This window comes from Cnephaeus nilssonii (assembly GCF_951640355.1).
Source record: "Cnephaeus nilssonii genome assembly, chromosome: 3".
NCBI classification, from domain to species: Eukaryota; Metazoa; Chordata; class Mammalia; order Chiroptera; family Vespertilionidae; genus Cnephaeus; species Cnephaeus nilssonii.
This window is the reverse complement of record NC_137074.1, coordinates 33,502,968-33,526,850: the sequence shown is the minus strand read 5'-3', so window position 1 is coordinate 33,526,850 and position 23,883 is coordinate 33,502,968. Positions and strand designations below refer to the sequence as shown.

Genomic DNA, 23,883 nt, shown 5'->3' with positions numbered 1-23,883 from the left:
CTTTCCTTCCAATTAAGGATGTTTCCTTTTTCTCTTTCTTTGCTTACTTCATTCTCTCTCTCTCTCTCTCTCTCTCTCTCTCTCTCTCTCTCTCTCTGCCTTTGTCCTTTCTCCTCACTCTTCTTTCTCTCTCCATTCATCCCTCTCTCTCTTCCCATTTTCCAAACACTTTATTCAAATAACATGAGTTTAAGACCAACCTGGTACTAGGGAATCTCAAAATATGGTCAATGCCTTAGATCACTTCTGCTTGTTAAAATGCAAGTGTTGCATCCCACCAGAACTACTGAATCAGTTTCCTTGGTGATGGGATCCTGGTAAGTTTACCTTTTTAGCAATGGTTGATATGCTTGGAGAATCTTGAGAGCCATTGCTCTAGACTTCTTTATGTAAAACTTCTAAGCTTTTGATCTGGTTGAATCTTTCCTTTAGGCATAACTGGAGACATTTTACTCCCTCTAAAAGATGTAGAAGTCACAACTAAGAAAGATACAAAATGTCCAAGTCTGTTTTATTCACTAATAAGTAAATAGTGGTCATTGTAACTTTACTTTGTGATTTGCTGTATTCTGATTATTTGAAAACAGTAATTCAAGTAAACTCTATGATGCTCTATAATACCAGAATCTCTGGGTAGCTAAACCATGGTATTTTTCAGCCTCTGAATAATGTCAATATAGACATAGTTGTTGGTTAAACATGTACAGATAAAACAATTAAAATATCACTGATCTGGACTACTGTCCATGTGGGGCACTAAGGTTTTGAACAGCAAGTAACATTAAAAAAAAATGGCATTAAGCCACATGAGAACAGTCTCCTGGGCTATAGTTGGTATGGCTAAAGAAGGTCCACTCCCAGTTCAAACAAATGAATGAGTGGCCCACCTCACTTCAAAAATATATACAGTGTATACATTCATTTGTAACTGAATTTGAAACTTAACCTATCACATGTCCTCATCACTCAGCTTCTTCAGAGGATTTTTGCGTCAAATGTGCCTACATGATTACAACTGAAAGATTAATTGAAGTATCCTCCCAACCATCATCACATAATAATGATAAACCACCTTTGTTCACAATGTTCATTACCAGTAGTTGTCTGATAATTAATATTAATGAATATTTTAATTCTTTAACAAGCCTGAAGCAAAATAATATACCTAGGTTGCATGTTTCTTTAAAAATTATTATAGTTTAGGTATTAGTTTCTGGAAACTAGATGTTTATTATTTATATTTGAAAAAGAATCATTCATAAATTACAATAAAAATCAATTTGCCTATCAAAGATAGACAAAATAAAAAATATCCTATAAGTGACAAAAATTAATAGTGTCAGCAATCTTGTGCAGAGAATTCTAAATTAAAAAATACATGTTTCTTTCATCTAACACAGCCTGTTTACTAGATACATGAACTCGAGCTTTCGGACAAGATCACCTTTACTTTCTGGTTTAATACAGGGTTCACAAGTGTCCTTAGGTTGAAACAAAATTTAGGAGAGACAACTAACTGATTGCTGTTCTGAAGATTTGATATCATCTCTGTAGATTTGCTTCCGGAGAAAATTGCATTTTAAATTTTACTTGACAGTTTGTGTATAAGCTAGTTTTAAGGGTGCTTAATTGTTCACAAAATGATTTTTAATGTGCTGCTCAGATCTTCCTGGTAGTACAAATTGACTGTACTGTTGGAAGATAGTGCTGTGCCTAAAATGGCCATAAACATTCAAAACTTACAGTTGGAAACTTAGTTATGAGTAGTATAATTTTCCAAATTTTCTTCAATTTTACCACTCTCTCCCCATAGAGACATTTAAAATGCTGCATATATTCCTAGAATAATTTAAGCCTTATTACATTTAAGTGCAGGAGAATGACTATTCCCAAATGTTGCTATATAACAAATATAAATCTCTACTGCCAACCTATTAATTCTTAAGTCAGAAAACATGGCTTTATTTAAAAAGTGGTCTCTTCAGTGTCTATGTGTTATCACAGGCAGAACATCTTCATTGAGATTTCTTTCTATCTAAACCAACAAATCAATTGCATGCTGCTGAGGTTTCAAATTTGATATTGACTAAAACTTAATTGAGAATATAAAATCAACTCTATGTAAGTCAATTGTCAAAAATTCAATTTCTAAAATAGTTTCACTCATAATAGATAATAGTAAACACATGACCAATTCCTAGGCAAAACATCATTATTCTCTCCCTCTCTCAATCTATTCATTCATTCATTCACAGAGAAACATACACTAGTTCCTGTCAGTAATATAATGTAGAAAAAGAATTGCTATCTAATAACTGTTATCACTGTTTTCAAATTCCTTCCCCCCTCCATTAGAAATTTTCTTTTTTTATTGAATTCATTGGGGGTGACATTGGTTAATGAAATTATATAGGTTTAAGACATACAACTCCACAATATGAGCTGTCTTATGACTTGCTTGCAGAGCATTCCCCAAAACTATTCTGCAACCATATTCTGCCAAACTACAAATTTACCCTGACGAAGTCACAGATGTCAGGCCCAAGGGAAAGAAGCAGATGTGGTCATAGGCATCTGGTTCCTTTAGGGGTCTCTTTCAACTGTGCAGGCTCAATGCTGTTGAACTAGGCAGGTGAAGAGAGAGCCTACCGCACCTTACTTCTCAGACTTCGGGTCCACATGGCTAATAGCACAGGACAATCTCACATATTTTTCGAATCAAAATTGTGAAGTAAGGATCTTGTGTTTCTAAGATTCTAGCATCTTAGTTCTCTCCTCCCCAAAGAGCCATCTCTCTTCTAATGTCAAATGTATGCCCATCAGCCTTCTTTTGTGTCATTCATTTTGAAGAATAAATAATGCCTAATAACCACATTTAGGATCATCCTTCCAAGAAGCATCTGCATTTCAAAATACCAAATCATCATGTTTACGATTTCAAGGCAAAGTCTCCGGAGTCAAACTAACTAAATTTAAACATCACCTTTCCACTTCCCAGTTGGGTTACCTTGATCAAGTTTCTTCCTCTTTCTGTGCCTCAGGTTTTTATCTGTAAGCTTGCAAATATAACTGGACCTTTCTCATAGAGATGTCCTCAGGAGTAAATGACTTAGTACATGTAAATAACTTTGGTTCTGGCACATAATATGTCCGATAAATGTTGGTTATTATGATGTAGCACAAGAACGAAGCAGTCATGTAGATTAAAGCATTTTGTAGGTGAGGAGCCGTCTTTCATAAAGACACTGAAATAATAGTCTATATGTGATTTTAAGATCTCAGGAGATTAAAGGTGTAATGGTGAGTTCAAAATTGAGAAAGTAAAAAAGTAACACAACTGAGGTTATATTTACTTCATACCAAGTCTCTAAAATAAAGCTGAAGGTATCACTTAATATGGAGTGGCATTTACTTTGGACAAATACTGTATTATGCTAACCTCAAAATCTTACTCTGGAGTTAATAGCAGCTAATTATACCATCCACTTGACAGTCCAGTCCAAATATTTAAAACTAAATTTTATTAGTAAACATTATCTATATGTTTATACTTCCAATAGAAGCTGATAGAAAAGTATCACATATCCAGTCAAAACCATGTGATTTTCTCCCCAAAAGACAGTCAGAATCTCATACTCTACTTTTTCCATCCTCCTCCTCCACAACCCACATTTGCAGAATTCTTCTACAAATAACATCTTCTTATCAGTAGGACTGTTTACTTTAACAGTCCCTTTAAGAGTTAGAGATGTATGTGACAGTGTTAAAACCATGGAGGTGATTCCTACATTCAGAGCTGATTAGAAATATTTACTATCCTTTGTACTTAAGTTTTATTTATATATATGACATATATGTCTTAAGTCTACTCAAATTTTCATGGCACGGTTACAAAATTAATGGTAAAATAATTACATGTTTAAGTAAACAGACAAAATATAAATGTTTTGGGGAAGGCAAATGTGCATATATTAGTGAAAATAAAATATTTTCATTATTTTGTTCAAGATGTCAAGTAGTCTGAAAATTCAAAATTTAAATGATTCCTAATTTGGCTTCTTCTTTCATGTAACAGTTTTGGTAAAATTGCCTTATGATAAATAAAGATTTTGCTTAAGGGAAATAAATTTGTTATCTATGATGTAAATAGATTAAAGACAAAGGACTATCACATTCTAATTAAAAATATGACAGTAAATGATAATCTACTAAGCAAACTGCCAATATGTACATCTATTAGCTGTCACTTCCACAAACTAGTACAAATTTATAATATGTTACTTATATCTCATTTCTACAATGGAGACAAGGAGTTATTTTTCCTAGCATATTATGTGTGTGAAACTAAGACATGTAATATCATATTTCATGAACATTATATTAAATTCTTGCATTTAAACAAGTCATTCAACAATCTATTGGTGGACTTATAACTTTATTTATGCCAAAACAAAATGGTTGAATTTTTCCTTCTGATCTTAATGTTTCCATTTGAGACTGATCATTTCTCTCACCTCCATCATCCATTTCCTAATCGTATCAGATCTGAAGGAAGAATTAACTCTGTGTGTTGCAATGGACTGATCACTTCCCCTTCATTCATATAAAATAGATGCTCAATGACAGCTGACCAAGTTCCCTTCTGCCTGAAGACTTCCAGACCTCATCTTCTAAGTTTCTGTATTATGATCACCGTCATTCTGTGGAGTGACAATCCTGCCAGTAGCACACTGATTTATACAAAGCAAGGCAGAGCAGGGAAACACCTCCAGCATCTTAAATTTTACTTTTCTTTTCAACTTTAGTCAAACCCTAAAAGGAAATGGACACTCATCAGAAGTCATAGCCATCAAAGTAGTCATGTTCATATGCTTCCTTTTTCTCACTTTGGCCATGACTGAAGCTTATTGTATATGGAAGATATTCAGAATGACTTCATTGACATGAGTTCTAGCACATTCACAATGAAATTAATTGTGGAAGTTCATGTCATAATATACTCTTGTACTCATTATAATTTTATTGTAGATAGGACCTACAACAAAATCATCGCTCTGTTTGATAGAATTGTAAAACCTAAAAGTAAGATAAGATTTCTGCTGTTGGTTTGCTGATATGAAGGATGATAATAAAGAATCTTTAGAAAATATATTATCCATTTTAGAGAAATCTAGATTAAACATAAACCACAAAAAGGCATGTGTATGCCACTGAAAAAATATGAAGGCACAAATGAAAATATTCTGCTGTTAATCTTAAACCAAAGTAATCTGAAGTTAACTGTTAAATAGTGTTTTTTTATTTATTTAAATTTGGGATTTGTGTACAAATAGATAATTTTGAAACTGCATATAGGAAAATAATAGAAAAATAAGTTTTCCATCAGCCATCACTCACATTGTTATTGAAGTAATTTTTAATTTTAATTACCAAAAGCTATTAATTCTTAATGGTTTATATAGATTATTTTATAAAAGAAGAGCTTTCACCAATTGTGTAAGTATTATATGTTACATATTATATTAAATAGTCTGCTTACATTTAGTAATTCATTTCAGAAATATTTAAAGCATTTTATTATGGGTTTAGGGATCATCCAGGATTAGAATAGTGGGCAAGGACAGAGTATTCCTGTACCAACAGAGTTGAAAACCTGAACATTGGAGGGTCAAAGTAAATTAGTTGGTTATCTATCTTGCCAACTCAGTTATGTAGGATCTCATTTTTTTCTATAAAAATTTGTATTGTATAATCTGCATTGTACTAGTGAAAAATTTATATAAACAATAAAATGAAATATGAAATAAAATGCTGCCCAAATAATCACTATTAGTTTGGTGTGTTTCTTTTTGGATATTTTTCATGAATAGATTAATACATACATATATACACCTTGACCATTTTTAAATACTCAGAATATATAATATGTATTATGTTTTTATTTTCATTTACTTATTGATATAAAATGTTTTACATCGATATATATACACATATAGGTAATTATCTGAACAGGTTTTCTTTGCCTAAATACAGAATATTAAATAAATCATTATAATTCATGCCTCTGATTAAATATTTTAATTATACAGAGGGGTATAAAATTAAAAGTTCAGAAACACACACATATATACCACAGTACCTCATCTGCACTATTCAGAATTTTTTACTTTTAATTGTTCTATTGGCAATCATTTTTATTTGTATTATTAATAGCTAAATATTATCATTATTAAAGTTGTCTTGTTAAACTATTATAGAGGCCCAGTGCACAAAATTCCTGCATGGTGGGGGGGGGGGCGGTCCCTCAGTCTGGCCTGCACCCTCTAACAATCTGAGAACCCTCAGGGGATGTCTGACTGCAGGTTTATGGGATCAAGCCTAAACCAGCAGTCAGACATCCCTCTATCAATCCAGGACTGCTGGCTCCTAAGTGCTCGCCTGCCTGCCTGCCTGATGACCCCTAACCACTCTGCCTGCCTGATTGCCCCTAACCACTCGCCTGCCTGCCTGATCACCCCTAACCACTCAACTGCCTGCCTGATTGCCCCTAAGTACTTGCCTGCCCAATTACCTCTTACCACCTCTGCCTCGGCCCCTGTTGTGGTAGCTTTGTCTGGAAGGACATCTGGAATGAAGTCCAGAAGGTCATTCGGCTGTCCGGTCTAATAAGCATATTATGCTTTTATTATTATAGGTATGTACATCTACAAACACACATACATTCCAATTACTGGAATTACCAACTTTTAACAATATTTATTAAGTTACCAGTATACAAAATAAGAAATTTAGGAGAGTCAACACACTGTCTTTTCTCCTCACATTTCCCAACTCTGGAGTTCTTTGACAGACTTTTAAGCCTGTACTCCACAGGCCTATCCCTTGAATGTGCCTCCTTTCTGAAGTATGTGTACATTCAGATCATGTCAACAGGTAACCTGTCCCTAATTATTTAACACAGAGAATCTTCTTGTGGAATATTTTTCTTTAAGCACAAGATTATAATAAATTTTAATTATATATATTTCATCTCCCTAAAGAGTAGAGAATGGATATAAATTTCCTGGGCAATTTTGTTATTCTTTTTACTGTATTTGAATTAATCTATTGATGACACTCATTTTTCCTCCTGCTAAAATTTTTATATCTATATCTTAATCTATTAACTTTGAAAGTATTTTTGATGTTCTAGAATAAAATAGACAACCTTTATACAACTAAAATGGGCTTAAAAAGTAATTTGAATAAATTAAAAATAACTAGTAGGCTAAAGACTGCAATCACACAATTAAATTAAAAATTTTTAAAAAGCCAAAAATTCACAGAAATTCAGAAACTCAGAATAAAAACCACACATCTAAATAATGCATGGATCAAAGAATATATTGTAATAGAGATTTTTAAATATTTAGAGTGAACAACAATAAATATTACCTCTAAAATATTTAGGATACATTTAAATGTTAATGTTAAAAATCAATAAAATATTTATTAATGTTACATACTTAATAAAAAGTAAAACTAAAATTAATGAATTAACTGTTCTAGTAAAAAAATTATAAAATATAACAAAGTAAAACTCAAACAACAAAAAAGAAGAAAAAATAAGCATAAAATATAACTAATAATAAGGAAATCAAAGAAACAAAGAGTGTGGATTAATAATACCAAACATTGACTCTTTGAAAGATTATCAAGTAAACATACCTATGGCAGGATTGATTAGGAAAATAAGCAAGAAGCAAGGTGTAGGAGTGATATAACTATTGATGCAATTGAGATTTAGACATATCAGGAGAATAGTGTGAACAATGTGACAAAATCTTTTCACATTTGGATCATGGACAATGTTTAGTGTATGTGCTCTATATAACATCTTGAACAAAATTTCTAATATGTAAAATAAGAGACCATATCTATATATTATTGGGCTCAAGTCTCTAAATATACAGATGAGAAAACAGGACGAGCGAAGGAAATTCAACTTTTCAATGGGGGATAAATCTGTTTTAGTTAAGTGATTTTATTTACCATATCAATGGATTCAAAGAGTATTATAGAATGCCTCTTTCACTGTTGGCTCCTTCCTTCATATCTCATGAATGTGTAACATGCTGAAGAGTAAAATAAGAAGCCATTCCAAGACCCCTGCACGGGGGTCTCTCTGAACAGGTGTGGCTTGTTATTGGTCCAAAGATACCGATTAACGAACTTTGCTGGGTCACAGTTATAAAGAGGCAAAAAAAAAAAAAAAATGAAACAGGCAAACTTTTAGAATATAAACAGTACTTTTGAAAAGTATAACTCTATTACAAGCTCTTTGAGGGCATGGTATAGTTTTCATAGTGTTTGTTATTGGGAAGGGGCTCAAAATAATTTGTTACTTTACTGTCAAACTATATAAAATACCAAATCCCTTGAATTAGGAAAATGTCCTTTCTTTCCCTTCTTTCTTTTCTACAATATTAATTTCTGTGCAAAGCAAGGCTACAACAACAATAAAAAAAACAACAAAGTGAAATTAAACCATACTGAAATAGAATATTAAATATACATCTTTGTAATAATCAGAAACAACTTTAATTTAATTATTATTTTCTCCAATCCAGAAGCTTAGGTTTCATTATAGACAAAAGACCTTTTCAAATTAAGACATAGTCCATGAATTCAAATAACCACTGACATTAAGAGTTGGTTTCTAAGGTTGTGAATATATTAATAAATAATTTGAAAATCATTTTTAGACCATTCTGAATTTTGCAGAAATATTGTAGTAATGAAAAATCCAGAGCTACCTGCATGAACTATACTTGCAATTTAGTTCTAATGATGAATAAGAAGTCTCATATAAAATTTTCATTTGAGCTCAGTACTTAAAGGTTTAAAACCGACATTCCAAATAACATCAATAATGTATGAGTTAGGAATTACCGTGGGAACCATGGTGCCGATTCCTTTTTGATATTAAAGTTGTGCGTTTACAATGGGATAACCAATGATAAAAACCATGACCCATTTTAATCAACAACTGTGATGAATAAGAGAATTCATAACTTGAAAACCTAGCCAAATGGCAATGCTCCTTGAAATAAAACAAGCCATTTCATTTTACTCAGAGGCTTGATTACTACATTATAATTTTAAAACAAAAGGTAATTGTTTCTTCAGACAGTAAAAAGGTGTCTGAAATTAAACATACCAGAGCAGAAAATGACAAATCATTCTATCCTTCTGTTTTACTTGGTGTATGGCTACAGGGAAAATATATGACTCGGTTCAAAGCAGAGAAATCTGACAGAGTTCATTTTTCTTCATTCGTGCATCTTCTATAATCCAGCACAATATTATCCTCTGAGAATTCGGAATGGAAGAGAAGAGGCTGGAAATCTCTTTCCAGGCTCACTGTGCATGTGAAGATGGTAACAAACTGGTAATTGCAAAATGATGCCAGTGATATAGCAAAGTAAAAAAAAAAAAACAAAAAACACACACACACAAAAAAAACAAAACACACAAAAACAACAACAACTGTTTTTTAGAAAGGGAAATGTTTTTACCCATAGGGCAATACTAAGATTTAAACATTTCTTTCTTAAATACAGTATTCTTTCTATTATTAGCTCTTGGTTATTTTGAATTGAAACTTTGTTAATATGCTGGATATAGGGAATAAAGAGATACTTGTTTTCAGATAGTAAAATAAGAAAATAGTAACATCCTGAAGATGCCCAATATAGTCCAACAAATGGAGGACGTTAATATTTTACCCTTTTTTTACTTCCAAAGTGGCAACATAATTTTTTGTCTTTTTTTTTTTTTAACTTGTGGGTTGATTTTCAAATGTAGTACAACAGTATCATTGCTAAATCCAAAAGTATTTATTTTGTGTCACTTAGTAACACGGGGAGGTGAAAGAGATAGCAAATCAGTTAGGTCAGTCAGGTTCAAAAATTATAAGTTGACTTGGGTTTTGAAAAATAGATTCTAGGTCTTGGCCAGGTAGCTCAGTTGGTTAGAGCATCATCCTGGTATGCCAAGTTTCCTGGTTCAATCCCAGGTCAGAGCACATACAGGAATCAACCAATGAATGCATAAAGAAGTCAAACAACAAAACTCTCTCTCTCTCTCTCTCTCTCTCTCTCTCTCTCTCTCTCTCTCCCCTCTGTCTCTCTCTCATTCTCTCTCTCTCCTTCCATCCTTTCCTCTCTCTCTCTCAAATCAGTAAACACAAACAGAAAAGAAAAATAGATTCTCAAATTTGAAAGTCTGACATGAGAGGGAGTTTCGGGTGTAAAGCTGTGTACAAATCATAAAACTGCAGATGTTTAGAGCAAACAGGGGCATCTAGTCTTTTAGGGTTTTGATCACAAATAGTGCAGGAGTTCCAACATGCCAGGCATCAGCAGTCCTTGGGTTCAAAATGGCTCAACAGTAAAATATGTGCCCAAATTACCGGGGCTCTCAGCTTTCAGCTTCTTGACTTCAGGACCCTCCACCCAAGGCCCACACCCTTCAAAGCTGTTGACAGTTATTCTGACATGTTTCTAGAATGTTTGCCAGTAATTCCCATATGAATTTGCTCCTATAGTTAAAAATGAGTTCTAAATCAGACTCTGGGCTAATGAGGAATCTTATTTCTCAAGATTTTTCCCCCTAAATGCCCAAAGAACCTTTCTAGGTTCCCAAGTCCCCTATGGTCCAGGTCTCAGGACACTGTTGGGTTCTGTGTAGAATGGTGACTCAACCCTTGAAATCGGTACTTCCCTGTGACCCTGGGCCCTGATGTGCATCCTATCCTGAGTCTCACAAAGCCTATCATGAAATTGCATCTGTCAACTTGTGGCTTTCAGGTGATATTTTGGACCTCATGCTATTCTCTCCACCCTGCAATCTTCTATTATTTCCTGGACCTCCATGTACAAAAAACTAATTTTCTTCAGACTCCTCATGAAACAGTCTCTATGTATATGAATTTATGCAAATGGACTCCAGGAAGGATCACCAACCACTCCACTTTTGCAGAGCTGATTTCGAGGCCCAGCTTGGGTCCAGCTGTCATGCCTGCAGTACATAATATCCTTTTTGCTTTTGCTGGACAATAGCTCCCATGAGGAGGGAAGTTCTTGTTGGCAAAACAAGGTTATTAAATATCAAGTTTCTGATCTGTATATAGTCAGGTAGTTTCTACCTGAGAGAGATCTGTTTTATATTCCTATTTTGACTATGTGATTTACAGAAAGATTTTTTAAAATATATTTTTATTGATTTCAGAGAGGAAGGGAGAGGGAGAGAGAGATAGAAACATCAATGATGAGAAAGAATCATTGATTGGCAGCCTCCTGCGCTCTCCACATTGGGGATCAAGCCCACAACCCAGGCATTGAACTGTGACCTCCTGGTTCATAGGTCGATGCTCAACCAGTGAGCCACACAAGCCGGTGATTTATATAAAGCTTTAGTTCAGTTATGCTCAGTTGCAAAATAGGAATAACACCACCTATATTACAGATTTTTTTAAGAATTAAGTGAAATAGCCCCAGCAAAGTGGACAGCACAGTAGATAATGTGTAGTAAAAGAGATTTTAAAATGCTACTAATTCCTTATTAGTAATGTTACTACTACTACTACTACTACTACTACAACAACCTGAAGGTGTGGCTTTTGTATTCTATGTACACTCAAATAAAAAGTGTACACTAGACTTCATACCACAAGAGGAGTGCCTCAAGATCCTGATATTGGATACAACTGAGAAAAAAGAACAGAAATAACATATTTGATTTTTGTTCTTGGTGGGAAAATAAGACTTGGTAATGAGCATTCAGGGAGAGAAAGTATTCTGAATAGTATTATTCTTTCATCACAAGTACCTAATGTGATGGAGACATCTGAAATTAAGTAATTTTTAAAAAGATGATAGTGATGTGGCAGTGTATAGTCACCTATCTATAGCCAGGGCACCATAATGATATAAATTATTGAAGGTTTGGTACATTTATTTACAGAGTTGAATGGGAATGTTGTCATGCATCTACTGGCATTGATTAGCAATATTTAGAATTATTTAGAATATCATGTTAAAATTGGTTACACTATTGCTTGACTTTCAAATCATGTATGTTGAATAATAGAAATTTGTTAGAAGTGTTAATATTGGCAATTCTCTTTGAATAGTCATAGTGATCCATTACTTTATGACATGTCTCTTAGTTTGTAACTCTTAGGGAAGATTCCAGATATGGCACATCTTGGAAGACTATAAAAATATATTATGCTGCCATAGAGACAATCCAATTAGAATGGGCATTTCTATCTCATTTATTTTTGTACTAAATTCAGATAGAGCAAAAAATTACATATTACCAAAGGTGGGGAGAAAACACAAATGAAGTACTAGAAGAAGCTAAATGTAAACATGTTTCTAATCATATAGTGAAGGTTAAGCATAGCCCAGAAATCACAACAAGGTAATTATTAAAAAGAGTGAGAACTTGCCACACTGGACCTGTCAGAATCACCTTGAGTAGTTATTATAAGTTTTTGCAAGGCATCATTAATAAGTATAGTCATTATCAAGGAGAGATGTTCTGGTTATATATCAAATGGAAAAAAGTATATGTATATACACACATATATACATAAACACATATACATTTATATATAGGTGCATATCAATCTATTTATGTTTGTATATGTGTGTGTGTATATATATATATATATATATATATATATATATATATATTCATATTCACCTTAGTATGTATTAATGCAATGCTTGATGTTTGAAAAAATGTGCACCAAACTGTTTTTAGTGTGTTTATGAGTGGTGAGACTTCAGTACTTTTTATACTAGTCATTGTATTATTTTCTGTATAATTTGAGTTTCTATAGTATTACATAAAAAAGTATGTAAACATGTAACTAAAGCAAATTCTAATATAGGAAAAATATTATCCTCAGATAAATATATTTCATTTTAGTGTAATGACTTACTTTGAGCTCAAATATACCTGGAAATATCGATAAAGTACGAGTCACTTACACTTCTGAAAAAACACATCTATTTATTAAATGGAGATTTTTCATAGTCACCTAATCTAAGAATTGTCTGAGAGTAAAAGAACATAGCAACTAGTCATAATCTTATGTATGAAGAAAGAGCCTCAGATAGGTGTTATGAGTTACCTAAATCCACATGATAGGCTAAAGTCACAATAGGGATAATTTCCAGATCAGTGCCCTTTACTACATCATGGTGTTTTCTTCCCATGTTCCCACCATTGCCCTAGAGTAGTTGTCTAGGGAAAAGTCAGTATTTTAAGACAGCATAGAACTCAGAACTAAATGATGCTGAATTTCTAATCCAAAAAAACTATTTAACATTTGCATGCCACAGAGATGGTATTACTAAAATAGTATGAATTTTCAAACAAACTTCTAGTATTATGTGAAATTTATATTTGTAGGTTGTTCAAACTTATTTAGTGAAGGATCCAATGTTACTCTGTGGTCTCTTGCTTTGTGTAATTTTTCTTATGATCTTTCATAGACTGAACAACACATAGAAGCCTTGGTTTCCTGGTGAATCAATTAAGAATTGAATTTGTCAAAAAGTGGATGTTATCGGAAGCCTTAAAATCTACAACTACGGCACCCAACGAACAGCAGTGAACCCTAGAACATCGGACCCCAATTGGCGCAAACACGCGGATTCAGAGGAGCTCTACACTCCACCATGGAAAGGTCAGATTTCACCTGGGATAAAGAGAGAGAGAGAACTACATAACCAGACACCCAGAGAAGAGAGACCATGGGAAGACAAAGAAACAGCCCACATATGAAAGAAAAGCAGGCATCACCAGAAAAGAAAGTAAACGAAATGGAGGCAAGCAACCTGTCAGAGAAAGAATTCAGAGAAATGGTCATAAGGTGGCTGAAAAGAATGGAAGAAAAATTCAACAATATGTGTAAGAACCAAGAGGAAATGAAGAAGAACCAAGAAGAAATGAAAAATGACATCACTGCTGTAAAGAACACAATAGAAAGCATCAAAAGTAGACTAGAAGAAGCAGAGGACCACATCAGTGAGCTAGAAGACAAGGTGGGAAAAAATACCCAATTAGAGCAGCTTCTAGAAAAAAAAATTAGAAAGCAGGAGGAGAGCCTAAGGGAACTTTGGGACAATATGAAACAAAACAACATCCACATAATAGGGGTCCAAGAAGGAGAGGAAACTGAGCAAGGAATAGAAAACCTGTTTGAAGAAATAATGACAAAAAAACGTCCCTGATATAGGGAAGAAAAAACCCACACAAATCCAAGAAGCTCACAGAGTCCCAAGCAAAATGAACCCCAAAAGACTGACACCAAGGCACATTATAATTAAATTGGCAAACACCAACGACAAAGTAAGAATCTTAAAAGTGGCCAGAGAGAGACAGAAAGTTACCTACAAAGGAACCTCCATCAGACTAGCGACTGATTTCTCAACAGAAACTCATCAGGCCAGAAGGGAATGGAATGAAATATACAAAGTCATGCAAAGGAAGGGTCTGAATCCAAGAATACATAGCTATCAATCAAAATTGAAGGTGAAATCAGGAGCTTCACAGATAAAAAAGGACTAAGGGAATTTATTACCACCAAACCAGAATGCAAGAAATGCTAAAGGGTTTGCTGTTAAAAAAAAAAAAAAGGAAGTGAAGAAGGAACACATGGATAAAGAATAAAAATGTCAACAAATAAGTACCTATCAATAATAACTTTAAATGTAAATGGATTAAATGCCCCAATCAAAAGACATAGGGTAATGGACTGGATAAGAAAACATGACCCGCCCTGACCGGTTTGGCTCAGTGGATAGAGCATTGGCCTGTGGCCAGCGGACTGAAAGGTCCCAGGTTCGATTCTGGTCAAAGGCATGTACCTGGGTTGTGGGCACATCCCCAGTAGGAGGTGTACAAGAGGCAGCTGATCGACGTTTCTCTCTCATCGATGTTTCTAACTCTCTATCCCTCTCCCTTCCTCTCTGTAAAAAATCAATAAAATATATTTTTAAAAAAAGAAAGAAAACACGACCCATATATCTGCTGTCTATAAGAAACCCACCTCAGAAAAAAAGACACACACAGACTGAGGATGAAGGGATGAAAAAAGATTTTTCAGGTGAATGGAAATGAAAAAAAAAAGCTGAAGAAGCAATACTTATATTTGACAAATTAGATCTCAAAGTGAAGGACATAACATGAGATAAGGAAGGCCACTTCATAATACTAAAGGGAGCAATCCAACAAGAAGAAATAACTGTGGTGAACATATACACACCCAATATAGGAGCACCCAAATACATTTAAAAAAAAAAAAAAAACAACAACTCCTGGAGGATATCAAGGGAGAGATTGACAGCAATACGTCATAGTAGGAGACTTTAATACCCCACTATCACCATTGGATAAATCCTCTAAACAAAAAATGAGCAAAGAAACATCAATCCTAAATAACTCACTAGACCAGATGGAATTAATTGACATCTTCAGAACATGTCACCACAAAGCCAAGAATATACATTTTTCTCAAGTGCACATGGGCAATTTTCAAAGATAGACCATATATTGTGTCATAGGCAAAGTCTCTGTAAATTCAAGAAGATAGAAATCATATCAAGCATCTTCTCAGATCACAGTGGCATAAAACTGGAAATCAACTACAATAAAAACAACCCAAAGAAATCAAACACATGGAGACTAAACAGCATGCTATTAAACAATGATTGGGTTACCAGAGAGATCAAAGAAGAAATAAAAAACATCATGGCAACAAACAACAACGAAAACACAACAATCCAAAATCTATGGGACACAGCGAAAGCATTCTTGAGAGGGAAGTTCATAGCTCTACAAACCTACTGCAAAAAACAAGAAACAATGGTAATAAATTACCTAACCCTACAACTCAAAGAGTTAGAAAGAGAGCAACAAGAAAAGCCCAGTGTAAGCAAGAGGAAGGAAATAATAAAGATCAGAGCAGAGATAAACGACATAGAGACCAAAAAACAATACAAAAGATCAACAAAACCAAGAGCTGGTTCTTTGAAAGGATAAACAAGATTGATGAACCTCTAGCCAGGCTCACCAAGAAGCAAAGAGAGAGGACCCAAATAAACAAAATCAGAAATGAAAGAGAAATAACAACAGACCCCACCGAGATACAAAGGATTGTTAAAAAATACTGTGAATAACTCTATTCCAACAAACTGGACAACCTGGAGGAAATGGACATATTCCTAGAAAAATACAACCTTCCAAAACTCCATCAGGAAGATTCTATAAATTTCAATAGGCTGATAACTATGGAAAAAATTGAAGCAGTCATCAAAAAGCTTCCAGCAAACAAAAGCCCAGGGCCAGACGGCTGCACAATGGAGTTTTACCAAACATTCAAGGAAGAACTAAAAGCTATTCTCCTCAGACTATTCCAAAAAATTCAAGGGGAAGGAACACTTCCAAGCTCCTTCTATGAAGCCAGCATCACCCTAATACCAAAACCAGATAAAGACAACACAATGAAAGAGAATTACAGGCCAATATCGCTCATGAACATAGATGCCAAAATCCTCAACAAAATTCTAGCAAATCGGATCCAACAGTACATCAGAAAGATCATACACCATGACCAAGTAGGATTTATCCCAGGAATGCAAGGATGGTACAATATCCACAAATCAATAAACGTGATACATCACATAAACAAATTGAGAGATAAAAATCACATAGTCATATCAATTGATGCAGAAATGCATTTGACAAAATCCAACACCATTTCTTGATAAAAACTCTCAACAAGATGGGAATACAAGGAACATACCTCAACATAATAAAAGCCATATATGATAAACCCACAGCCAACATCATACTCAATGGGCAAAAACTAAAACCATTTCCCCTAAGAATAGGAACAAGACTGGGATGCCCACTCTCACCACTCTTGTTTGACATAGTACTGGAAGTATTAGCCATTGCAATTAGACAAGAAGAAGAAATAAAAGGCATCCAAATGGGAAAAGAAGAAGTTAAGATGTCCTTATTTGCAGATGACATGCTATTGTACATAAAAAACACAAAAGACTCCATCAAAAAACTATTAGACTTAATCAATGAATTCGGCAATGTAGCAGGATACAAAATTAATGCCAAGAAATCTTTAGCATTTCTATACACCAATAGTGAACTTACAGAAAGAGAGACTAAAAAAGCAATCCCATTTGCCATCACACCAAAAAAATTAAGATACCTAGGAATAAACTTAACTAAGGAGGTAAAAGACCTATATACGGAAAACTACAGGACACTGAAAAAAGAGATAGAGGAAGACGTAAACAGATGGAAGAACATACCATGTTCATAGATTGGAAGAATCAACATCATTAAAATGTCCATACTACCCAAAGCAATCTATAGATTCAATGCACTTCCCATTAAAATACCAACAGCATATTTCACAGACCTAGAAAGAACTCTCCAAAAATTCATCTGGAATAAAAAAAGACTCTGAATAGCCACAGCAATCCTGAGAAAGAACAAAGTAGGTGGGATCTCAATACCAGATTTCAAGCTGTATTACAAAGCCACTGTTCTCAAAACAGCCTGGTATTGGCACAAGAACAGACATATAGACCAATGGAATAGAATAGAGAACCCAGATATTGACCCAAACCACTATGCTCAATTAATATTTGACAAAGGAGGCATGAACATACAATGGAAGTCAAGACAGTCTCTTCAATAAATGGTGTTGGGAAAATTGAACAGATACTTGCAAAAAAATGAAACTATACTACCAACTTACACCATACACAAAAATAAACTCTAAATGGATACAGGACTTAAACATAAAATGGGAAACTATAAAAATACTAAAGGTATCCACAGGCAGAGAAATCTCAGACATATGCCGAAGCAATTTCTTCACTGATACCACTCCTAGGGCAATGGAAACTAAAGAGAAAATAAACAAATGGAACTACATCAAAATAAAAAGCTTCTGGACAGCAAAAGAAACCATCAACAAAACAACAAGAAAGCCCACTGTACGGGAAAACATATTTGCAAATGTTATCACTGATAAAGGTTTAATCTCCAACATCTACAGGGAACTTATACAACTTAATAAAAGGAAGATAAATGATCCAATAAAAAAATGGGCAACGTACCTAAATAGAATCCTTTTGAAAGAAGACAGAAGGAAGGCCAAGAGACATATGAAAACATGCTCAATGTCACTAATTATCCGAGAGATGCAAATAAAAGCGACAATGCGGTACCATCTCACACCTGTCAGAATGGCAATCATCAACAAATCAACAAACGACAAGTGTTGGCGAGTATGCGGAGAAAAAGGAACCCTCCTGCACTGCTGGTGGGAATGCAGACTGGTGTAGCCACTCTGGAGAACAGTATGGAGTTTCCTCAAAAAACTAAAAATGGAACACCCATTTGATCCAGTGATCCCACTTCTAGGAATATATCCCAAGAAACTAGAAACACCAATCAGAAAGGATATATGCACCCCTATTTTCATAGCAGCACAATTCACCATAGCTAAGATTTGGAAACAACCTAAATGCCCATCAGCAGATGAGTGGATTAGAAAACTGTGGTACATCTACACAATGGAATACTACGCTGCTATAAAAAAAGAAGGAATTCTTACCATTTTCAGTAGCATGGATGGACCTGGAGAACATTATGTTAAGTGAAATAAGCCAGGCAATGAAAGAAAAATACCACATGATCTCACTCATTTATGGAAAATAAAGAACATTATAACCTGATTAACAAAAAGATAGATACAGAGGCAGAAAAGAACCAAACAGACTGTCAAATTACAGTGGGAAAGCATGGGAGTGTTGGGGAGGGGGGGGAAGAGATCAACCAAAGGAATTGTATGCATGCAAATAAGCACAACAAATTGTCACAAGTCACTGGGCACGGCGGGGGGTTGAGATGAGGGCATGTGACAGGGGTTAGGGGAGGCTGGGGGAAGGTCAAGGGGGGAAAAAAAGGAGATATATGTACTACTACATGTAATACTTTAAACAATAAAAAATATTAAAAAAACAATAAAGGCAAAAAAAAAAGAATTGAATTTGTCAAACATTGTATGTCCATAAAGTTTAGTAGAGACTTAGAAAAGTGACTAAATAATATGAGTTAAAATAAAATGTATATCTACCTGGTACCAGATATTGAATAATTTTAAAAATATTTCAAGTTGTGGGGAAAAATTCTCCACATGCAAAAACAATTTTCTCTTTCTTATATGGTAGTTATAAAGTCATTTATATATATCCTACATCTCTGATACATTTTAGTTTATTTACTAGTAAAATGGTTTCTCATCTCATGTGCAACTCTTTACTACCTGTGACCCTACAAACACCTTATGCTTAGAAAATGTTTCTTTAATTCTTTATGACTTTGGTTTAAAAAAAAATCTCTTGGAGATATTCATGGCTAATTTTTAATGCTGTTAGATACTATTTAATTTTATAACAGCTAGAATATAAAATAGTTCACATCTCATTGAAACACAAAAGGAAGTAAAACAATTTACATAAAGGATAAATGAAATATTTATTAAAAATAAATAAAAATATTGGTTGAGAAAATCAACAAATTATTCCGAATTGTAAGGTCTATGCTTCAATAAATGCAGGCTAATATTCTAGAAAACCCATTGCTTATTTTAAACCTCTCTTTTTTTAGCAGTCCAGAGGAAAATGGAATTATATTGTTGTTGTTTAAATGTTAAAATCAAAGTAAGAGTAAGACATGTTAACATCAAAGATGGCATTTGCAGTAAAATAAAAAAATCATTACAATTTCATATTATTATACCTTGTAAGATAAGGAACTTGAAGATTTCTAAACGTTAAAATTAATTTGAAAACCAGTGTGAAGGCCAGTGGAACTGGGAGTCCGGTGAGCTGTTGTGGGGACTGTATTACACCTGTGCCCTCTCTAGGTTACAACCTCGGGAGAGTGACTTGACTTCCCTGATTCTCTGTCTGTCGGAGATTATGATATGTACTTCATCGCTGTGGAATGAGAACTTGAGTTATTAATAGTCAATACTGACGTCATGTTTACTTATGTGTGCCAAACACACTTCTAGAATATTTACCTTTATCAACTTATTAAATTATCATAACTACCTTAGATACCACAATTATTATTTTACAGAAAAAGATAGAGGGGTTACATAACATGTTCAAGGTCTTACAGCTGGTCAATGAAGAATCTATAATCTAAATCCAAGTAATATGACCTGAGAAATCACACCCTGCCACCACTGAGCTGAAGCTGGCACAGAACAAAGGCTCAGAATTGGGAAACAATTGTGCTTGCTTGTTACTAACTCCCTTCATTAGACTGCAACCTTCTTGTTAGCAGAAAACTTGTTTATCGAATGACTTTTATTCATTGCTTTGACATTATATTCACATAGCCGGTTTCAAATCCTCAATAAATGTTTGAATTATACAAGTAAATAGCATTAATTGTAAGTTTTTTCTCCTATTGACTCATTGGTTGAATAAAAATAACATTTATTCTTAAGCAGAGTAATTGATACGGTTAACTTTATTGTTATTTTAAAAAATGTGTCCATGTAGCCAAGGTTGAATTATAGAGAGATATAAGTAGAAAAAAGTGAACTGTAAATGAATTTCATAATATAATAAAGTTTTATATTTTTTCTACATACTTATAATACAACTAGAGGCCTGGTGCACGAAATTCGTGCACGGGGTGGGGGTGGGAGTGACCCTCAGCCCAGCCTGCACCCTCTCCAATCTGGGACCCCTCGAGGGATGTTCGACTGCCCATTTACAGGGATCGGGCCATGGGGGTGTGGCCAGCCTGGGTGAGGGGCTGATGGCTGTTTGCAGGCTGGCCACACTCCCTGGCAACCCAAGCTCCCAGCCCCTCCTTTTATTCTTTTTTTAAAAATATATATTTTATTGATTTTTTACAGAGAGGAAGAGAGAGGGATAGAGAGCTAGAAACATCGATGAGAGAGAAACATCGATCAGCTGCCTCTTGCACACCCCCAACTGAGGATGTGCCCGCAACCAAGGTACATGCCCTTGACCAGAATCGAACCTGGGACCTTTCAGTCCCCAGGCTGACGCTCTATCCAGTGAGCCAAATCGGTTTCGGCTTATTCTTTTTTTTTTTTTTTCAGCACCTCCTTGAGCAGAGACCAGGGCCAGCTGGAAGCAGGTACCTGGGATTTATTTATCTTCTATAATTGAAACTTTGTAGCCTTGAGTGGAGGCCAGGTCTGACCAGGGCGGGTAGGTAGCTTGGCTTCCTCCATCACCGGGGGCAACCCAAGCCTCCTGCTTGCTCCAGCTCTGTGGCTGCTGCCATCTTTGTTGGGTTAACTTGCATACTCGCTCCTGATTAGCTGGTGGGTGTAGCAGAGTGATGGTCAATTTGCATGTTTCTCTTTTATTAGTGTAAATTTTTAAATAAAAACATACTTTTTTGAGTGCCTAAAATAATACAATAATATAATAACACAACTTTTAAAAAATTCTCATTGAAATAAACCAACCTCTTTAAAAGCTAACATTTCTGATATAACTGATAGCGGTCATTGTGAGAAACATTTATTTGAAAAATTGAGGATTTGATCAAAATGTCTATTTCCCTTTTGTGTTTAATTTGCATTTGGTAAGTAATATAAAAACTCTGTTATCCTTAAGATGTAAGAAAAATGCATTTAGAGATCTAAGTAATGTCTAAACAGTCCTTAAGGCCAAAAAAAAAAAAAAAAAAGAGCAAAAACAAAGCTATTCATCAGTTGTCATCTCAGAATGCAACCCCAAGATATCTTTTAAACAACCTCTCATAGCAGTGTTTTTTAAAGCAAGAACACATTTAAATGTCATTTGCAAGTTCATCATAGGAAGCAGTTGTTCTTTAAACATTTAATCAAATAAAGAATGTAAGATAGGTCCTTTTACTATACTTTTTAAGGTAACTACTTTGCAATATTATTAAGCACAATAGGCAATTTAACATTTTACTTTCTTATGCACTCACAGAACAGTAGAAAAATATTAACTATGGAAGGCTTTAAATTTTTTTAAACTATTTATACTTCACGGAGATATTTACTAGAGTGGGTCCTTGATTCATTTAGACATAAGGAAAATGTCCACTATTCACATGGCTGTTAAAGGAAAAGCTTCCATTTAATTTAGTAACTCATAGATCGCAGAGGAGTAGATCAATGTGAGTTCAATGATACTGATATGTGGAAGGCAGTGTTTTAGATTGGTGTAGTACTGTGATCGCACAATTCATTTCACTCTTGAGCAAATGATTTCATCTTCCTATTTCCAATGTCCTCCTCAGCAAACTAAAATATCATCTCAGGATGCTCTACGGTTCAATTCAAGACACTTACAGAAATAGGAGGGGATGGCACACAGTGAAGTCCGATCTCTCCAGGCCAGAGTCCTGGTTGCAGCACTGAGAGAATTTAAAACTTGCCATTTGGGTGGGATCTTAATGAGTATTCCTAAGCTCAGGCCCATCCTGTCTTTCTTTCATCTTCCCTGATCCCACGCACTCCAGGTAACCTTCAGGTTTATTAATAACTTCCATTCTAAATACTTGGGAATGTGCCCCCTCAGTAATGTCCCTGAATTACCAGGACCAATTCACCTTACATTAAATCACTTAGCCCTGGGTGACCTGGTGTCTGCTGAGAGAGCACCCAGAGAATCTAACAGAGAGTGGGGAGAGGTTTTCTCAATTCAATGAGGCTTCATTTGGCCACAGTGAGTGGAGGTTTAATTGAAGAATTTAGGAAAGATGGCTCATTCATTCATTCATGTTATTATTTTTTTAAACTATCTATTATGATCTCAGAGTTGTACTAGGGACACAAACAAACAAAACATAGCACACCAAGAAAATTATCATCCTATGAGTGACAAATAGACGACTGAGATGGTTACAGGACCAAATGTTGAGTACTATGACACCAAGAAATTTTAAATTAAACTTTAAAATACAAAGCTCCTTTTTAAAAACTAAGAACAAAATATTAATGAAAAAATAGAGAACAAATAGAACTGAAGTTTAGTCCTATTTCTTCCTTGCAATTGTCCTCAATTTTTTCACCTGTAAAGAAGGAGCTGGACTAGATAATTTATATTTAAGTCCCTACCAACTCTAATAGTCTATGTTTCCTAGTATGTTGCTGCTGGAATAATTCATCTGTCTATCATTTATCTCTATTTTACCTCAGAATTTTTTAACCTTTTCAGCTCATGGTGCACCTAAACTAATTACTAAACTTCTGCAGCACACCAAAAATTCTATTTTTTTAGACCTGACAAAAATAATAGGTATAATTTTGAATCATCCACTGGATAGCTATTGTTGTTTTGGCTGTTGTCACTTTTTGACAATCTAAGGAGAAAGAGGTCAGTGCCCCTGAGTAAATAGTGAGTTACTGGATGTTTTAAAAAGTCCTGTGGCTACACAGAACAGTTGAAAATTGCTTATCTATCTGCCTTACAGTACACAGCAGTCAGACATAGAAGTTCCAATTAAGCGTTCTGTATTATGTATTGATGCTGTAATAATATTGCAGAGTTAGATCATTGAGGCACAGACTCACTTGACACATTATGAGATGACCTCAGAAATGTATTTGTTTCAACATAAAGAGCTATATAAGCCTGCTGCTGTATTAGAGTTTGTTCCACTAATATCAGTAGGAATGGTGGGAACATGCAACTAGTAAAATGCAGAGTGAGATACCATTTTATGGAAATCACTGTTTTTTACAATCACTGAGAA

At 34.5% G+C, this 23,883-nt stretch overlaps 1 protein-coding gene across 4 annotated transcripts in view; it reads right to left on the bottom strand.

The window, feature by feature from the left end:
• Positions 1–23,883, bottom strand: part of NLGN1 (neuroligin 1) — a gene marked incomplete at both ends in the record, with an annotated part of 670,466 nt that overhangs the window by 406,236 nt on the left and 240,347 nt on the right. The gene's annotated exons all lie outside the window — the stretch shown is intronic.